The sequence below is a fragment of the Leptopilina boulardi genome, unplaced genomic scaffold (assembly GCF_019393585.1).
Source record: "Leptopilina boulardi isolate dan_hultmark-lab unplaced genomic scaffold, ZJU_Lbou_2.1 LbouV2_208, whole genome shotgun sequence".
NCBI classification, from domain to species: Eukaryota; Metazoa; Arthropoda; class Insecta; order Hymenoptera; family Figitidae; genus Leptopilina; species Leptopilina boulardi.
The window spans coordinates 495,712-516,396 of NW_026137761.1; the positions used below are offsets into that span (position 1 = coordinate 495,712).

The window sequence follows — 20,685 nt, forward strand, 5'->3', positions numbered from 1 at the left end:
CAGTTTACCTAATATCACTAGTTATAAAAACTAAATACAAAGTAAATTTAACAAAAGCAATTTTAACCATCGTAACAAGTAAATTCAATTTCTAAATATTAATTAATAATACTAAAAATTTAGTTAATCTACACCCAAAAAAAAGTAATCTTAAATTTAGAGGAAAATTCCTCTTCTGAAATCCTCTGAATATTTCCTCTTAAAATACGAATATTCCATTTGACTGTAGAATATTTTTATTCTTTGTTGTAATGGAACAATGACAAAAGGAGTACTTTTGCATTTTCCTCTTCAATTACGATTTTCCTGTTTTAATTTAGTATATTTGAAAAAAGGAAAAGTAAATACATGATATCGATTACATTTTTTTCCTGTTTGACATTTGCGCTATTGTTTTTCGAAACTGTCAATTTTGTCATAATAATGTTGTGTTATAAATCGAAAGACCAAAATGGAAAAGAGAGTCGAAGATTTACTAAATGATTTAAATCTGGGTGGATATATTGAATGGAGGTATAAATACAGAAAATATAACCTCTCGATGAATCTTCATTTCTTACCAATTTTCTTAAATATTTGCGTCGAACTTCTTTAATATTTGCAACTAGCTGTAGCATTTTTTATTATTATTGTAATTAAATCTAATGTATTGATGCTCAGCAAAAAGCAAGAAATATTTTTCAGAAATATTTAATTAAAAACCAATATTTCATTCTTTATTCCAGGAATCTATTATAATTTACCTTTTTTGAATGTAAATAATTAAATCTTATTAAATATTTATTATATTATTCAAATTTAAAAAAATTATTGGTTCTCTTGACATTAATAACACTAGGAATTTTTTTTGTTGAGGTTTTGATATCAACATTTAATTCAATGTGTCAAAACTGTACTTTATTATCAATACATAACCATTATTGTCTAATAATTTATTCAAAACCTGTGTATTACGGTTATTTTCAACTTGTCAAAATATTAGAATATTATTCTTCTTTTAAGAGGATTTTTTCGAGAGGAAAATCCTTCTAAATTAAGATTATTACTTTTGATACCAAAATTAAGAGGAAAATATGCATTACATTTAGAGGAATCCTCTAGAATGAAGATTACTTTTTTTAAGGTGTAACTAAAAAAAATTCAACTAACGAAATGTAGTTAATTTTCTAAAAACTTTTTTTTCAGTGCATATAAAGTCTAAATTTTACTTAAAATCTGTAAATTATATCATTTTTTAATTTTTGAAAAAAAATTTTGTATTTAAAAAAAAAAATTTTCCAATCAAAATTTACAATTTAACAAAATATCAAAATTTAAATTTATACTAAAATAGTTGAATTTAACATAATCTTACAAATATACGTTTCCAAATTACTTTTTTTTATTTACCATAAAATTTCTTAGTTATTATTTTGCAACTTATTAATTAAAATTTATAAATTAATTATAAATATTTAATTTATTCTATTACATTTAAACTTATACAGATTTTTAAATTGAAATTAAATTTCGCGCTGTACCGACGGCTGAGTCGAATCGAAGTAGTTACATTATGCCACCGCATCACCCCGGTGACACTCTTGAGTTGAAACTCAGACCAAATTTGACCGTTGCCACCGGTGGCGCTGGCTGTGTAGTGGGAACATTTCAATGAAAATTCATGGGATAACACACAAAAATTTACTTCTCACTTATTAAAGTTTATTTAATCGTGTTTATTTGTGCATATAATTAATTTAGAAACTTTTAAACATATTTTATAATATAACTCACTTTAGAAAAGAGTGAAGTTTTTTATTTATAACGAAAAATATGTACCAATTCCTGGCGGGAAATTCAAATAAAATAAATTTTTATTATTATAAATTATTATTTTATTAATTGCTGATATTTATTCTATAATATTTTACAATATTTATAATAAATTGTAAAATACTTTTATTTGTGATATTTGATGAGTACATAATAATTACTTAATTTGAATTTCCCGCCAGGAATTGATACATATTTTTCGTCATAAATAAAAAACTTCACTCTTTTCTAAAGTTAATTATATTATAAAATATGTTTAAAAGTTTCTAAATTAATTATATGCCCAAATAAACACGATTAAATAAACTTTAATAAGTAAAAAGTAAATTTTTCTGTGTTATCCCATGCATTTTCATTGAAATGTTCCCACTACACAGCCAGCGCCACTGGTGGCGACGGTCAGTTCTCAGCCGAGTTTATTCCTATAGAAAATGGTACAATTGTCACCGGGGTGCACCGCATACACGAGGCGATGAAAGGGCGTGGCGAGGAGGCCGTGCGGTGGGGAGACACCTATAAGTGTTGCAGATCAACGGTAGAAGAGCACATTCGACTTAATGAGCAGTGCAGAGCAGTCGAACATGCAGCACTGGTGTAAGTGCTACCAGTGCCACGTAATAAGGGTGTCCATGCATAATGTAAGTATATAATATAATTTATTCTAATATAATATAATATAGTGTAATATATTATTTTCAGATACAGAATACAGGCAATGAGCTGCCGTTCCCGGCAAAACCGCATATGTACCCACGACATAGGCCAGAGACGCCATCTTGGGAGGAGCTGGGGTCTCCGCCACGGTCACTTTCGCCAACACCACAACCCGAAGAGAAAACGCTACCCGGCCCCGGTCGACAACGTGCGGCTAGGCGTATAATAATTAATATTAATATTATTTTTTAAATTTTAATAAATTTTTCTGTCTGTATATAAGTATTAATTAATTATGCACATGCGCGAAAAGTATAAGAGTGGGTATTGCACATACGTGAAGAATAGGAGTGGGGGTAAGAGGTATTGTGTGTATGCGTGAAGAGAAGAAGTGGGGTTAAAGATTTTTTGCGCATCCGTAAAAGTAAAGGAAAGGGATTTTAAGATAAAAATACGTGATCTCGGAGCTATTTTAGTCATTATTCCTTTTGTTCCAACCACCGAGGGACTGCGCAAGCATCCCAACTATACAAAATCGTATACGTAATTGGAACAGGAATTTGAATAGGAAATTAAGTCGGAATTATCATATGAATCCACATCCACACAGGAATGTACATTCCTATGTATATTCCTATTTCAATTCCTAAAATATGAATTTTTTTTCAACTCTAAGATATATATCTTTCAATAGTAGAGGTTCTTGATAGACTGCAGAGATGAAAAAAATTTATTGCGCAGCCGAAAAAGTTAAAGAAAACTACTGCGCAAGATATTAAGATATAATGTGCGTTCATATGATAATTCCTACTTAATTTCCAATTACTTATACGATTTTGTGTAGGAAACCATATGGCTTCCTATATAGGAGCCTATGTGGGGATTTTCAGTAGGGATGTATTAACATACAAAATGAAAATGATCATGAATGTTTCAAATAGGCAGTTCTGTCTGCCTTACATCCAAATGTAAAAAGAAGTTATTGCGTATCCAGTTATAATGACTATAAAAATGACTTGAAGTTTGACTGTATTGATTTTTTAGTCTTTTTAAAAAATATTCCTAAATTTGAAAAGCTAAATGACATTTCGATAAATGTCTATGGTCTTTAAAAGAGATATGGTAACTACTCAGTACATACTCTTCACTTAACCGCGGAAAAAAAAATAAAAATGTAAAACTTTTATACGTTACAGAGATATATGTAGATGAGAGTGTTGAGAATGTGATTTTACTAATTATCATTATGTGTGGATAAAAGATTTATCACGACTTGTATCGAAACAATTGTCTAACAATAATGTTAAAAAGTTTATATGTGATCGTTGCTTACATTATTTCCATTCTTTGGAAAAATTAAATTTACATATTGATAATTGTAAAAAAATTCATGATTATAGTATAAAGCTTCCTCGTTCCTCGTTTTCTGTTATGTGTCGTACAAGTTTTAAATTAACAACCTCGTATTCGTCTTTAGCATCAGCAACATTACAGATTCTTCTACCTTCAACGTAGTAGTTACCTTGTGAATTGACTTTAAAACCAACTTCAGAAGGTTCAGTAGGTCCACGTCTTGCTATTACTATTCCTCCTTGACTGAGAGGATGTCCGAACACATCAATGCTTATTATTGAAATGAATGAAATTTACTAAAGCACACCTTAATATATGATTTTAGCCTCACGTAATTCCTCAATAATTGACATAATGTCATTGAGATCGCTAGTTTTGCCAGCTCCTTGAGATACCCAATAAGTAGTCGAAGATGATCAACCAATTCATTTGAATCATCCCAATAAATATAGTCTGGTCTACTAATTATAAGGGATCTATCATTAGCTTTGCGTACTCCACATGTCATATCCAAACATTTTTTTTTATTATGTTTTACCAAGAATATATTTTTACTAACTAATTTGTCAATGTCAGATCCGGGTTTTACTATTTTACCATCATCAGTACTAATATAATTTGTGTTATCATCATCTGATTCAGCTTTATTTTCAATTTCTTCTTTCTTTTCAATTTTAACATTTTCATGCTTATAATCTGTCAAGTTAATAATTTTTTGTAAAGGTTAAACTACTGATTTAAAAGTACCACTCAAAACATTTTCAGCAGCCTCTTTCCCCAATTTTAACATACGATGCTTCCCTCTAATTGCCTCACTAGCTTTTGCAATTTGATGCAGATACTCTTTCTCTTTATGAAACATGTAGATATTTCAAGTTTTAAAACAACACTAACACTATTTTTAAAAGTATCGTGTATTTATAGTGTTAGAAAACTGTCGAATCCTTTTCTATATCTTCCATCATTCAAATTAGAATCTTTATCAATTACTACAAAGCCATATAAATATTGAATTCTGTTTTGCATCTTTAGGAGCAATTACTTCTTCATAATCACTAAATGGTAAGTATTCAACTCCATCAACCTTACTCACAACTTGTTCCGAGAACTTATATTTGGGTTGTTGTAACGATTTTGAGTGTAAGTAAATGTTGTCAAATCTGAGACGATTAGGATCTAGAGTTAGAGACGGTAATACTTTTGTTTTTCCACAATTTGATGGGCCACAGAAAATTGCACGAATACTACCTGATGATAAACTACCATGGCGCTTAACTTTCTTCTCTTGTTTATCAACAATTGAGTCCAGATTTACGACTAGCAGCTTATGAGGTTGTTCCTTGAATTGCATCCTGATGTAGACTATTGGAAAATGTATTTAAATAAAGCGCTTATATAGCCTTTTAGTCATTCTATTTTAAACTTTTATAGAGTAAGGTATGATTATTCATCATCGCTCTCGAGGGAAAGGTTTAGTCAACAGTCTTATAAATAAGTTACCATTTGAATTACATCTGCCTGGTTACCAATACTGTAGACCAGGCACAAAGTTAGAAAAACGTCTACAAAAAGGTGATCCAGGTATTAATCATCTGGACGTCGCTTGTGTTACAGCAAACGATTCCAATTTAGGTGAAAAAGCTGCTGTTTTAGCTATAACTGGTACTATGAAAGTTAAATCAAAATTGGGTATGAGAGTTAGGAGAAAAAGAAAGATAAAATCAAAATTTGGCTTGGGTGAAAGTAAGAAAAAAATATCTCTTCTAAAAAACTGACTGCCCTTAGAGAAATTGTAGATGCAGCTAGAAAATCCATAATTTCTGGTAATGATGATCAATCAACAATTAAAAGTGCTATTGAAACTGCTCGAAAGCTGTTAAAACAGCAGGAAGTAGAATGAAAATTTTTACTTGGTTAAGCGACCTTAGAGCACTGACTAGAGGTGCAGCAGGTGTAGCAGAAGCTGTAAATAGTGCAAGTGCAGAAAAAGATAAATTAAAAGAACCTCAACGTTTTAATAAAACAGTGGAAGATATTGCACTTGGTAAAGGTCTCCATTTGAAACCCTATCGACAGGGATTAGGTCTTCATTTAAAACCCTATTCAAAAGGATCAGGCCTTCATTGAAAACCTTATCAAATAGGACAAAGAATTTAAAAGTGTTCAAAAAAAAAATTTTAATACTTCCTAAACGAGCACTAACTGACTTTGAGTTGCTCAAGTATGTTAAAGACTTAAAAATTTCTAACTTTAGAGGAGTTTTTAAGCGAAATGAATTGCCGATAGCAGGACCGCGAAAAAATGAATCAGCTATTATTAATTTAAATGATAAAGATGGTTCTGGAACTCATTGGGTTGCATATAAAAAAGTTAATAATAAAGCTAAATACTCTGACAGTTTTGGTAATCTTCAACCACCATTTGATTCATTCTAATCTTTTTTTTTGTATGTGGATTTTCATCATGGATGAATCGTTTATTTTAACTATCTCTGACAATTCATCTATTCTGGAGGCTGAATATTTTCCTCTAATAGAACTATTACCTAATAGAAATTATGTACTTGGCTTAGTTGAATTGTTAACTTTCAATTCAATTCTTAATATTGATGAGGGTAAAAATAAATTTTATATTGATAGTCAAGTAATTACTATATCCCCTGGTAGTTATGAAATTGAAGATATTGAAAAATATATTCAAAATTCTGTTATAGATGGGGTTAAAAGTATAACTATAAAACCAAACTATAATACCTTACGTAGTGAATTAAAAAGTACTCACAAAGTAAGTTTTAAACCGAAAGATTCTATTAGTGAATTGATAGGATTTACACCACGTGCCCTAATAGCTAATAAAACTCATACAACCGGCTTACCAGTAGCCATTCTAAAAGTAAATGCTGTCAGAATTGAATATATTATTACTACTGGTGCGTATATTAATAATAAAAAGGTACATACAATTCATGAATTTTTTCCAGTTGTTCCTGATGGATATAAGATAGTGGAAGTACTATCACATGTCATTTACCTTCAGGTCGCCGTGAAGACTATAATATTCAACTACGAATCATTGATTAAGACAGAGATTTAATCAATTTTCGAGGTGAAACTATAACAATTCGATTACACGCTATGTCGGTGTAATGGGTATTATATTTCATAGAAAAATTGGTGGAAACTATATAAGGCTCATTTCATTTAAATAGTCATATTCGTGTCCCTTGCCAAAAAAAATTATTTGATATAACCTTAGATGAAATTAATTTGTTTATATAGTAAAAAGCAATAATTTTCAATAATTTTTCTACTTAATAGGACATAAAATTGATTTTCATAATATTCGCAGAACAAAAAGCAGGCAAAATGTCATAAGTGTAATGCGTCCCCGGAGACATTTTCAATGTTCAAATGAATGAAATGTCGAAAATATAGTGTTTAAACCAATTTAAAAAAATGTTTCGTGAAGTATTAGTTCTATATTTAAGGAAAATCAAGTGTAGGTAATTAAACTTTATTTTATACAATTTCCAGAAAATGAAAATGACGTGTCCCTTACTTTTATATTTTTACGTTTTGCCGGCACAATTTCCTACTTTTACCTGCTATTTAAATTACCTCATGAGCAAAAAAATTTCTTTACCATCGCATAAACAGCAGAACACAATAACGAAGTGTGTGAAAAAAACTAAAACGATATAAGTATAAATCTGCTCGTTTGTCATGGAAGCAGAAAAAGCCGAAACACTTTCGAATAGATGATTATTTGTTTTATGTTTATAATGTTTAAGGACATAAATTTTGCATTTTGCCTATATAATTTTTAACCTCATCGCAGTCCAGTTAAAAATCACTTATAAGCCTAATAAGGTTCTAAACAGAGCTTCCAAAAAATTTGATTTCATCCTATTTAAGATTTATGGGTTCATCTGTCACCAAATTCGAATTCAGCGACCCCGAAAACCCCCACGAAACAAATTTCGACCGAATCGCATCAGTCTTGAAATTATCCGCCATATTGGGTCGCCATATTGGATCCACCATTTTAAATTTTGAAATTCTGACGTCATATTTGTAATTAACAACACAAAAACCCCTACGTAACGAGTTTCAAGCGAATCGAATCAACTTTTAAATTTTCATGGTCGCCATTTTAGGTCCGCCATTTTGAATATTTTAAATCTGATTTCAAATTCGGATTCAGCGACCCCAAAAACCTTAGAATACTTATCACCAGTCAAATTAAATTATATTTAGTATTAATATTTTATCAAAAATTGAAAGAAAAAATTTTTTATAAGTTATGTCGATTTCTGCCAAAAAAACCGTCTGCAATAAGAAATATATGACTTTTCTGGAAGTTGAATTTGACAATTTAAATGAAATGAGCCATAAACGTGTCACCATGTCAGAAATCATTCAGTTCGCAAGAGGCTAACACCTCAGGATTTACGTTTCTTGAAGCAGCTCAGTCTACGAGTTTATCAAGAAAATCAACCCTAGCGGATACGCCTGACGCATCTCGGACGCTTTTTGCGTCCAGGAAGCGTCCAGGGAGCGTCGGAACTGAACGGTATCAAAAAACATGGTTTTAATGCGAAAATACATGAAAGTAAATCTTGTAATTGATAGAAAAAGTGTTCATGAGCAATTTAAGACCTTGTTTGCCATAAATTAATGCGAAATAAGTGAAATAAAGTGTAAAATATGTACCAATGTCGGTGGAGTTTGTATTGTAAGATTTAGATATAATTCCGTGAAATGTGTGCTTGATATGTATTTTTAATGTTGGAAAAACATTGAAGAAGTGTTATTTCGCATTAATTTATGGCAAACAAGGTCTTAAATTGCTCATGAACACTTTTTCTATCAATTACAAGATTTACTTTCATGTATTTTCGCATTAAAACCATGTTTTTTGATACCGTCCAGTTCCGACGACAGGCGTATCCGCTAGGGAAAGAACAAAAAAATAATAATTCACATATTTTGCTTCCTCGTGGAAGAAGCTTTGTAGTCCTTTCGTTTATAATTTCCAAAGTGACGGAAACAAATTTTCTCTATATAGAAACATGTTATATGAGATCCTGATCAATTGTCCGGATGTATGTATGTGTGTGTGATCCCTTTTTTGTTTAGATGATAACTTTAACAGCTTTTAGTGGATTTAGATAAAATTTGGTGGCCTTATTTATCATATTAATATCTCAAAACTGACCAAAGGATTTTAAAAAATACCCAAAAAAAATTTTATCGTCATTTTTCCAAAAAATTTTTTTAATCGAAAAAATTTTTAAATAGAAAAATTTAAGGTTATATATAATAAAATCGTATTCCTTACGTCAAGATAAATCGATCGGTATATAAAGTATAGTTTTAATTTAAATTTAAAGAATTAATGAAAGTTAAAAAGGCAAAAATTTACATTTTGGCTATAAAATTTTGTGATTATTTAAATTTAAGATTATAGATGAAATAATTGTATTCCTTGCATGAAAACGAATCGATTGGTATATATGTTACGGTAAATGTACATAGTTGGTAAATGTATACTTTTCCGGTAAATGTGCACATTTACCAAAGTAGACGTTTGTAGGTTGGTAAATGTGAGTATAGATAATATAATATTTAGTTCTATCCACCTTTACCGGTAAATGTACACATTTACCAAGTCGGTTTGGTAAAAGTTAGAAATCAATATCACTTTTATTTTTTTGTTTGACTTTTGCACCACACACTTCTTGAATTATTCTTAAATAGTCTTGTCTGGATAATAAAACATCCCAGTGGTAAAAAAAACCATCATTGTTTTAAAAACGTTCTAAAAACATTTTTAGAACGTTTCATGTCTGCCAAATAACGTTCCAAGAACTTTCTATGTTTCTAAAACGTTTTAAAAACAATGAAACGTTTTTGGGACATTATTTGGCAGACATGAAACGTTCTAAATCTAATAACTGAAGTTGAAAATATTCAAACAATTGATCATTGTACTTACTAACCTTTCATTTCTGTGTATTATTTTTATTCATAACTAGTTGAAATCGATATAAAAAAAATATTTACATTTACCAACCTACTATGGTTACTGTGCACATTTACCAATTTTCTTGGTAAATGTGCAAAATTTCTTCATTGAACATGGAATTATTCACTTTTACCAAACAACATGGTCAATGTGCACATTTACCGGACTGTGTACATTTACCGTAACATATATAAAGTATACATTTGAGGTAAATTTAATAAATTAATGAATGTTAAAAAAAAGAAATTCCCATTTTAGCTGAAAAATTTTGTATTTATTTAGATTTAAGTTTAAATATAAAAAAATTGTGTTCTTTGCATTGAAACAAACCGATATAATTGTAAACAATTATAAATTATATAATATTATTTATTAATTTTTAGAAATTTCAGCTGAAATGTGCATTTTTGATTTTTTAACTTCTATTAATTCTTTAAATTTAACTCAAATCTATAGGTACTCAAATGTTTATATTATTATATTATTTTTGTATGTTTATTTCAATGTTAATGCTTTGTCCACGAAGAAGCAAATTCTTTGCTGATCGTAAAGAGGAAGCAAAATGTTCATGTAATGAACATCTGAATTTACAACTTGTTTCTTTTTCAGTTGTTGTAATAAAAATGGAAGAGACTTTAAATATCCTAAGTTTAGTAAAATATGATAATTCTCTAGCACACTATGAAATTCATGCTCATCAACCATTTTTTCATCAGCATTTAAAAATAGTGATGATATTCGAATTGCAGTTCAACATAAAGATTTATATATTCTTCCCTCTAAAAGTACATTACATGTACATGGAAGATTAATTAAAACTAATAATACTGCTGTAACAAATAGAAAACCAATTAGCAATAGTATTTGTTACATGTTTAATGAGATACGTTATGAATTAAATGGGGTTGAGATTGATTATTGTAAAACTGTTGGTCTAACGACAACCATGAAGTCTTACATTTTTTAAACACCTAATCAGATGATTTATGCTGAGAATGCAGGTTATCTTGACTTTGATGATGCTAGTAGAGTAACTAATACGGATGTATTTTTTTATGTAAATATGATTCTTGGATTTGCTGAAGACTATCGAAAGCAGTGTTACCAAGTTAGTGGTTTTTCCACTAAATTTAGTAAGATTTTGGTCCGTCAGTAGTATTTTTAGTGGTAGAAAAATTTTAGTAGGAAAATTAGTATATCTTTTTTTCTTTAGTGGATTTTTTAGTATTTTTGCCTCTATGTCATTTTTTCCTAGCGTAAATTATATCTGAAGTATAAAAATTGCGGTCTCTCTATATAAAACTATTAAACTGAATTTGATTGGCTATACTGATGGAGAATCGACGAAATCTAAGCCAATCCAATTTAGTCACGCACTTCTACCGGAAGGAATGCTCTTTTACGTACCGAACCCTGCTTTGCTGGTTAGCACTGTTTATTCGTGAATTGATTTTTGGCTGTTGGAAAATTTCCAAATATCTTTACGACTAAGTAGTTTAAAATACTTTTTACCAAAATCTAAAAGAATAGAAATTATAAATGCCGCCAACGCCAGTTTCAAAAAAATATGTACAGAGATATAAAGTCTCTTGGGAAAGCGAAAAAGAATTTAAAGGTTATTTTTTGTTTGTATTGTCTAGTTTAAAAAATTAATGTTAATATGCTATTTAATATTCGCAGAAAGTTTATAGTTTTTATACTGATATTTATATTGACAAGTAAGTTTTTGTAAATCCTAAAATTCTTTTTTTTCATAGATTGGTTAAGACCATTCCCTGCGGATAGTTCAAGAGCATATTGCTCTTATTGTAAAATAGATATAGCGGCTCATAGAGCTGGCTTATTAACACACGTAGAATCACAAAAGCATGTGCGAAATGTAAACCACGAAAAAGTCTGTTCAAGTACCCCTAAAATTACTACACTTGTAAAGCACACAATAAATGATAAGAGAAAAAGGGCGGAACTAAAAATTGCTGCTTTTGTTGCAGAGCACTGTTCTATTAATTGTGTTGACCATTTGGGTGAAGTTGTAAGCAATTTAGATAACGATTCAGAAACTTTAAAATCTTTGAAATTGCATAAAACCAAATGCACTAGATTAATAGTGAATGTATTGTCTCCGTGCTTACTCGAAGATTTAATCAAAGATGTAGGTAACTCTTATTATTCTATAATAATTGATGAAAGCACGACAGTTGATACAAAAAAAGTTATGTGCTTAATAATAAGATATTTTAGCGCCAGTGTTGGTTGTGTGCGCACAACATTTTATCGTCTCATTGAATTAGAAGGTGGCACAGCTGAATTGATGACAAATGCATTCAAAAAACAATTAGAATCGGACAAATTAAAATTAGAAAATTTAATTGGAATAGGAGTGGATGCTGCAAATGTTATGATCGGGCCACATAATTCAATGAGCTCGCGACTTCAAAGCATAATCCCTCATTTAGTTACAATAAAATGTCTCTGTCATTCCTTACATTCTGCAGCCAAAGAAGCTTGCAAAGTACTACCTGTAAATTTAGACTTTATGGTGAAAGAAAGTCATAACTGGTTCTCCAATTCCACAAAACGAATCAACGAATATAAAGAAATATATAAATTGATTAACGGTGAAAAAAATAACTCGAAGAAAATTCTCAAGCTTTCAGGTACACGGTGGCTAGCACGTCTCGGCTCAATTAAAATCATTTTAGATCAGTTTGAAAGTTTGAAGTTACATTTTCAAATGGCAGCCAGCAAGGAAAGATGTTTTACGACCAGAGTTTTATACGACCTTGAGAACAAGCTTTATTTAATTTTTTTGAGGGGGGCACTTGGTGGAGTTACCAATTTAAATAAATTATTTCAATCTGAAACAGCTGAGCCTTTAAAATTGATGAGAGATTTGAGCGACTTACTGTATACTAATTTGCAGTTGATTGTTATACCATCGCAGCTAGAAAAAGTTAAGCGTCAAGATCTTTCCACGTTTAAATTTTCGAATCATTTAATGCCAATTTCTGCAATATACTTTGGGTATGACTTCAACGAAGCATCCACTCATCTCGAGGGAAATCATCTGCTATTGATAAAAGAAAGATGCAGAAATTTTCTTATTACTTTATGCTCACAATTACAATCAAGAATTCCTGAAAACATAAACATTCTGGAAAAAGTTTGTATATTTTCAATCGAGTCAGCAACGTTGCTACAGAGGTTGGATATTACAAACATTGCCATTCATTTCAAAAAAGTTTGTGGAAACATTGATGAAACTGTGAGAGAATGGAATATGCTTCATTGATTTGAAACTGATGCCAAAAGTACCGATGAATTTTGGTCTGCTGTACTTCAAGATAAAGATAGTGGAGGAAATCGACGATTTGAACACATTTCCAAATTAGCGACATCTTTACTTTCATTACCCTTTTCTAATGCAGAAGTAGAAAGAGCGTTTTCTCAAATGAAAATAATAAAAGATAATTTGCGTAATAAACTAATGATTTCGACAGTAGATTGTATTCTTAGAGTTCGATATTTGTTGCCTGAAACATGTCGAAAGTTTGAACCAACAAAAAATAAGCTCTCAAAGTTTAATACTGAAGAAGTTTACCAAGGCAACTTTGATGTTGAGGCAATTGATATACTTAATACTTAACTCTGAGGCTTAAATCAAAAATAGTTTTTTAATGCATTGTGATAATTTTTCAACGTTTTTAAATACATAAATTTTATAAATAAATTTTATGTAAAATTAATACTTAAATAAATAAAATTTTAAATAACATCTATAATCATAAAAATATGTTTTTTTCTTATATTAAACTTATGTATTTTATTAAAACCTTAAATTATTATTAAAAAATTAGTGTGAAAATTCAAAAACTTTGCGTTCAGATACAGACTTTTACGTACATAAACCTAAAGGTGCTTTTATACCTCAAATTTCGATCAGATGAACATTATTTCTGGACAGTGAAAATGCGTAAAAAATCATTTTCACGGCGGGTATTTTTGAATTGTTTTAAACAAAAAATGTTTTTTTAAGAAATATAATATTAAATAATTGTTTTAATATGTAAGTACACTTTAAAATAGTGATAGAAAGATGATTTGATTGAAAAATTTAGCAAATTTTGCTTTAAAACGTTTCCTGCTACAAGAAAGTATAAAATGACGATGTTTGTGAAATGGTTTGTACAGTGCTTCTTCCTTGTGAGTGTATCTCAGAGTTTTGTTTATGTTATGTCGGTTCTTTTTACCTTGTAATATAACCTCAATTTCATACACATCGAAATTTGAGTTATAAAAGCACCTTAATTTCTAGTAAAAATTATAGAAAAAAATTTTAGTGGAAAAAATTTATTTCTAGTGGAAAATATATAGCCATCTAGGGGAAAAGCGCCATGGTGACCTAGCAACACTGATCGAAAGATTGCTGTAAAGGCGCTTGTATACCTCACCGATCACGAGTATCCTTGCGTCGTGTACTATTAGTGTAAAAAAGACAAAAGATATTTCCGTCTCTTTCACTCCATTGATACATGTTGCAAGTATACTCGGGATTGGTGAGGCATACAAGCGCCTTTAATGCAAAACATGAACTTATTTTAACAAGGTACTCGTACAGACCTTTTTATAAAATTTTTATTTATTTTTTATTTTTATAAATAAACAAAATAAGCTGGCGAACTACTACCAGCCCCGACCCACTAAAAACCCGTCAACCCTTCTTGGGAGCCCTTTGATCCACCCTCGGTACTGTCGTGAAGACTTTTGCCTTCGAGGGTGGCGCTCCAACTCTGTCGCAAAGCGACTTCGTCCATTCCTGCGGACATCCTGCGTTATCAATTTTAACATGAAAAACTAAAATCTATGTCAAGCGGAATCAACAGCACACCAGAAAAGAAAACAATAAAGAGTCAAGAAATAAAATAAAAAATAAATTAAACAAGTCAAAGATAAAATTGTAAAAAGACAGATGAACAAACAAAATATAACATAAAACTGTAAAAAGACTAAAATAAATAAATAAATAAACAGAAAATTGTAAAAAGACAATAAAAGGACAAAATAAATAATAAAATAAACAAATAAATAAATAAAAACTGTACACTGTCAATTTCGCCTATCTGTGGCCATCGAGATCCTTTCTCATCATAACAGAGATGATAAAGATCTCGATGAGCCGCCAGTTTTCCTGGGACTGGATCATCAGCGCTACCATGTTCTCCGGTGTAACTGTAGCGTTTACACCGGTGAACATGGCCTGCCTCTCCAAGTCCCATCGACTGCAGGCGAAGAGGGTGTGCTCTGCGTTGTCCACAGGGAACTGGCAGTAAGCACACTCCTCGCTATCTATCTTCTTAAAGCGCTGCAGGTACGAATTAAAACATCCGTGACCTGTCAGCGCTTGTGTCAAGTAGTAGGAGACCTCTCCATGGTTCCTACTTAACCAAGTGGCGAGTGTCGGTATAAGGCGATAAGTTCATCGACCTTTTACCTCCCCATCCCATCTCTCCTGCCATTTTTCTACGAGCCTGCGCCTCGCTTCGAAGCGGATGCGGTCCTTGCTGGGTCGATCTTCCTCTTCAGAGGAATTCGCCTCTTTGAGAAGGAGGATAATTTCCTCCCTCTCAAGCGCCAAAAGATCTGCTGGCGGGATACTTGCAAGGACCTGCACAGCGCTCGTTGATACTGTCCGATAAGCAGAGGCGATACGTGAAGTAATGCACCTCTGCGCGGACAGCATCTTTTTACAGATGGTTGAACATCTGTTTGTTCTCAGGGAGGGGGCCCACGCTGGCGCTGCGTAAAGCAGCTTAGCGTGGGCGACACTCGCCACCAGTCTCCTTTTCTTCTCACGGGGGCCTCCAACATTTGGCATCACCCGTGCTAAGTTAGCCGCACATTCGATCGCCTTGTTGGACGCCGTAGCCATGTGGTGATGGAAGTTTAACCTTCCATCCAATTCCACACCAAGGTACTTTATCTGTCTCCTCCACTTGACCTCGAATTCATCTATCACGATTCGTGGGGATTTATAACCACGTCTATCTGTGACCAGCAATGCTTCGGTCTTTTCCAGGGCCATTTGAAGACCTCTGGTTTCCAGCCAGCATTTTGCTAGCCGCAGACATTCGTTCACCAATGTCCCCAGAGCTTCCGCCGAGTCGGCAGTGCACACGATCAACGCGTCGTCCGCAAAGCCGACGATCACCGCACCTTCGGGCAGGTCCATTCTCAGGAAGTCATCGTAAGATACATTCCATAAAAATGGTCCTACCCTCGAGCCTTGAGGGGCCCCACGCTGCATCTCTTCCTTGAGAATGCAGGTGTCTCCCTCGTAAATAACCCACCTGTCGCTTAGATAATTATCCATTATCCGCAACAGGTAGGGCGGTATACCCTTCTGTATCATCGACTCGATGAGATCTTCCCATCTCGCGGAATTGAACGCGTTCCGTATGTCTATTGCTACCAACGCGCAGAAGCTCTTCTTTTTATCTGGTCCCAGTTTGTTTTTCCCTTCTCTGGCGAGGTCCACAACTGCCTTTACGGCATCAACTGTGGACCGACCTTTGCGGAATCCAAATTGGTTATCGGATAGACTATTCTCTCCGGTCAAGTGAGATTGCATTCTCTGCAGAACCATGTCCTCTAGAAGTTTGCCCATCGTATCCAACAGGCATATAGGCCTGTAGGATGAGACCTTATCTAGAGGTTTGTCTCCCTTTCTTAGGAGGACCAGCCTTTGCCTCTTCCAGTCTGGAAAGAACTCTCCTCTCTCTAGGCAGCGATTGAAGATGTCCAGCAAAATCTGGGGAGAAGCAACAATCACCTCTTTTAGGATCTTGTTGCTTATCCCATCGATTCCAGGCGCCTTGCCTGTCTTCAATCTTCTACCTGCTGCTTCCAATTCTTCAAGAGTAAAGAGTTCTTCCTCTGTGACTATGCAAGAACTCCAGTCCTTCCTAAGCCACGGCTCTGCAGGAGGAAACAGGGCTTTTATTACCTTTCTGACCCAATCGGGATTGTCCAGGCCGGGGGTCTTTTGCCTCGTTACTAATTTCTTAGTAACGATTTTAAAAGCCAGACCCCATGGGTCCTTCTCGACGTCCTCGATTAGGTCCTTCCAGCTACGGCGTCGCGACGCGTGGATCTCTTTGCTGAGGTTCTTTTTGGCCTCCTTGTATGCTTCCTTGAGCAAGGGATCTCCCTTAGATCGGGTATATGTCCTTCTTGCTCTGAAACATGCCTTTCGCAAGGAGGCCAACCTTTCTGACCACCAGTGCAAGGATCTCTTCTTGGGGAATGTGCCGTTGCGACGCGGCATTGACGCATCGCAGGCGGTGACGATTATATTTCTCACCGCCCGCACTTCCCCATCAAGACTGTTCGGCCTCCTTACCCAGCCCAACTCTTGAATTAAGCGGGCTTCTAGAAGGGACTGGCCGAACTTCTCCTTGTCGAGTCTCTTAGTGTTCCACGAGGGGCTTTTTCGACTAGGAGCTTCCTGTCTTCTGCCTCCTCGTGTGTCTCCCACTGAGACTGAGAACTCGATGTACTGATGATCACTTGCGGTATTTTTTTCAGAGACCCGCCAGTCGCTTATGCGGCTAATCAAATGAGACGATGCGATCGTCAAATCTATGATTGATCCGATCGTGTCTCTTCTGAAAGTCCACGACTTTCCTTGATTGACAACTATTAAATTGTTCCTGGAGACCATTTCTGCAATCATTATACCTCTTTTATCGAGCCTAGTCTCTCCCCACTCTGGAGACTTTGCATTAAAGTCTCCTGTGACGAGGACATCCAGCCTGGATTCCCTAAGGCTCGATTCTAGGTTATCAATGTCTGCTTCGAAGTCCGACAGTGGATCGTTCGGAGAGAAATAGCAGCTATACATTCGTATTTCCGCCACCTCAACCCAAACAAATCCACTGTTCGTCTCCAGGAACCTGTCAATCCTTAATGCAGGATTGCACACCTGCACAGCTGCCCTGCCAGACCTATCCTGGTACCAAGGAGCGAGATCGTTCTTTCTATGCTGCTCACTGCAGAACAGAACATCCACTCCCTGTTCCCTTGCTGTACTCGTACAGACCTTAATGCTATAGTTAACATTGACGGATTATAACGTGAAGAATTCAAAATTGTAATTAATAAAGTTGAATGGATGATTCCATATTTATTGGTTAGTGATAGACAAAAAATTGAATTACTAAAATACACTGAAAAAAATTCGCCTATAACAATAAGTTTTCGAGCATGGGACTTGTATGAATATCCTACGATTCTTGCTACTCCAAAAACATATATGGACTGTAAAAACTTCAACTCAAGTTGAAAAACCTCGCACGGTTGACCTGAACTAAATTTTATTTACAATATCAGTAACTATAAATTTTTTTGCTGATTCTGAATTTATATTCTTTTTTCTTTATTTTAAAAGAAAAAAGAAAAAAATCGATTGAGGGCTTTTTGAAAAAATTGATTTGTTTAAAAAAACCGTGGTTTGCTTATTTTTGCGTTCTTTTTTATTGTAGTTTGTTTCAAACGTTTTACTTACACGGAGAAAATCTGAAAGCAATGAGTATTTTTTCTCATAGCACTGGCTACTGTGTAGAATTATTTTTTAGAATTTAGAAAACAAAGGAACGTTTAACGTCAATTAAAAAGAAGATAGCCATGGTTATTTTTTCTTTTCAAGTATTGATTTTAATTGACATGTTTATAAACATTTAATGAATAACATAAATAAAGAAATGAAGATTTCAAAAAGTCTTTTTAAAAACTATCGTTTTTTTTAATTTTTCAGTTATATAGCAAATAAAGTTATTATACAATAATGAAATAATAAATAATTATTTTTAAAATGAATTATTATAGGTAAATTTTAAATATTTATTCGTATTTCACAAGTTTTAAGATTTCTTAGCTAATATCAAATTACAACCTAATCTAAATTTATAGATAATTATGATTAAAAAATATTAAGTTTCAACATTATTATTTTAAATATTTATCTCGTGAAGTAAAAAAAATTATTATTTCTTACGTTTATTAATAAAAAGTAATTTGTTTAATATTATTAAAGTTTATTACTTCTTATTTAATTAAATATAAATAATTTTAGTCAAATAATCTGTTTTTCATAAAAATATAAGAAAACATCTAAAATTGATTAAAATTGTTATTTATTTTTCATTAAAGGTTAAATGTTCTTTTATTTTTTTAATCCTAAAAAATAATTCTACACAGTATTCAGTGCTGTGAAGAAAGCAGTCACGACTTCGAGCGAAGAATTTATTGCTATATTCCTATCTTTGAAAACTCTGTTGTCCATTAATATAAACCGAAATTCTAATAACTGTCAAAAAATAGTGATTATTTTCTGCAGAGCATTGAGTGCTGTGCAGAAAACATTCAGAGTTTTGGAATTTAATTTTTTGGTTTCCACAGTAGCCAGTGCTGTGAGAAAAAATACTCAGTGCTTTCAGATTTTCTCCGTGTACTTTACGCTTACTACTGTCGGTTACTTGTAATTTCTTTATTGTATTTTTAAAAGTGTTTTTTGCTAAAAAAAATGCCACATCAGGCTCTAACGTATGAGCAAAATCGTAATAAAGTGTGTTTATTGTGAACACTGTGTACATTGTTTGTTAAATTAAACACTTTTAGAGCTATTAAACCTTTCTTATGCTTTAAATACTTTAATAGTTTATTAGCTTAGACTATTTAAAAAAATACAAAAAAAATAAGTCTAACTGGCAGTAAATAACTCTGTAAATTAGTTTTCAGTATTTAATATTGATTTCATCGTATACCCCTTAGGGGTCATTACAATTTCCTTACAACTCTATTTAAGAGTGGAAACTCGTGTAAATGCACGTTTTTCAGGAATTTTTTTCAAAAAACTGGTAAAGTTTATTGAAATATAGTAAAGCATACCGTACTATCACTTTGAGTAGCGACGAATTAATCTGACCACACCTGCTTATACATTAGTTTTAAAGGACTGTGCAATAGTCCCCACTCTTTACAATACACACTCATACTTCATACTGTCGACACCTCCCCCCTTTAATCTATCGATGATTTTCAAATTAATATTTATTTAAAAATTCGATGCAGGTTTCCTTCTAGGAGGTTTTGAATGTAATTCAAAATTTAATCCTGACAGATTTTTCTCAGTAGTTACAAGCTGCGTTGGACCTGTATTGTTAAAACTACAATTTGTATAACAGTTCCCAATACAATATCTTATTAAATTTAAAATACACTGTATAATTCCCGTTTTAAACATTATATAGAAGATTATAATTACAATACTTGCATATCCTATGTACTCTAAATACGTCAAAGACTTTTCTGTCCAACTCTTAAATCTTTCATGTGTCTTTAATTTATCTAGCATCGCTTCGGTATCTTCCATATTAACTTTTTCTTCTTTTATTCTATCTAAATTGAGAAATCTTGGTAATTTTGGTAATTTATTATTAATTAATTCTAAGCCGTCTTTCTCAAAATCTAATTCTATCCTGATTGTATCCTCAAAGTATCTACTTATATTTCTCATCGGTTTATTAAGTTCTAGCTTTATTTTATTCGTATATAGCTTACATCTATTCCCTATTATTAGATAAGTACCCAATTTTTTACCATTATAATTATTATTTTCGCATACTATATCTATAACTGTTTCTTTTACAAATATACATATATAACCTGTTTCTGTTTTCATAAATGTTTGGAAATTTTAGACAATTTCTGTTAGACATTTTTATTAAATCCGCGTCACAATTTTCTGTTTAATATATTAAATAATTCGGTTGATTTCTCTTA

The 20,685-nt window shown here is 32.4% G+C and overlaps 1 protein-coding gene across 12 annotated transcripts in view; it reads left to right on the forward strand.

Moving 5' to 3' along the window:
* LOC127278580 (potassium voltage-gated channel protein eag) overlaps window positions 1-20,685 on the forward strand; it is a 1,151,741-nt gene that overhangs the window by 128,844 nt on the left and 1,002,212 nt on the right. The gene's annotated exons all lie outside the window — the stretch shown is intronic.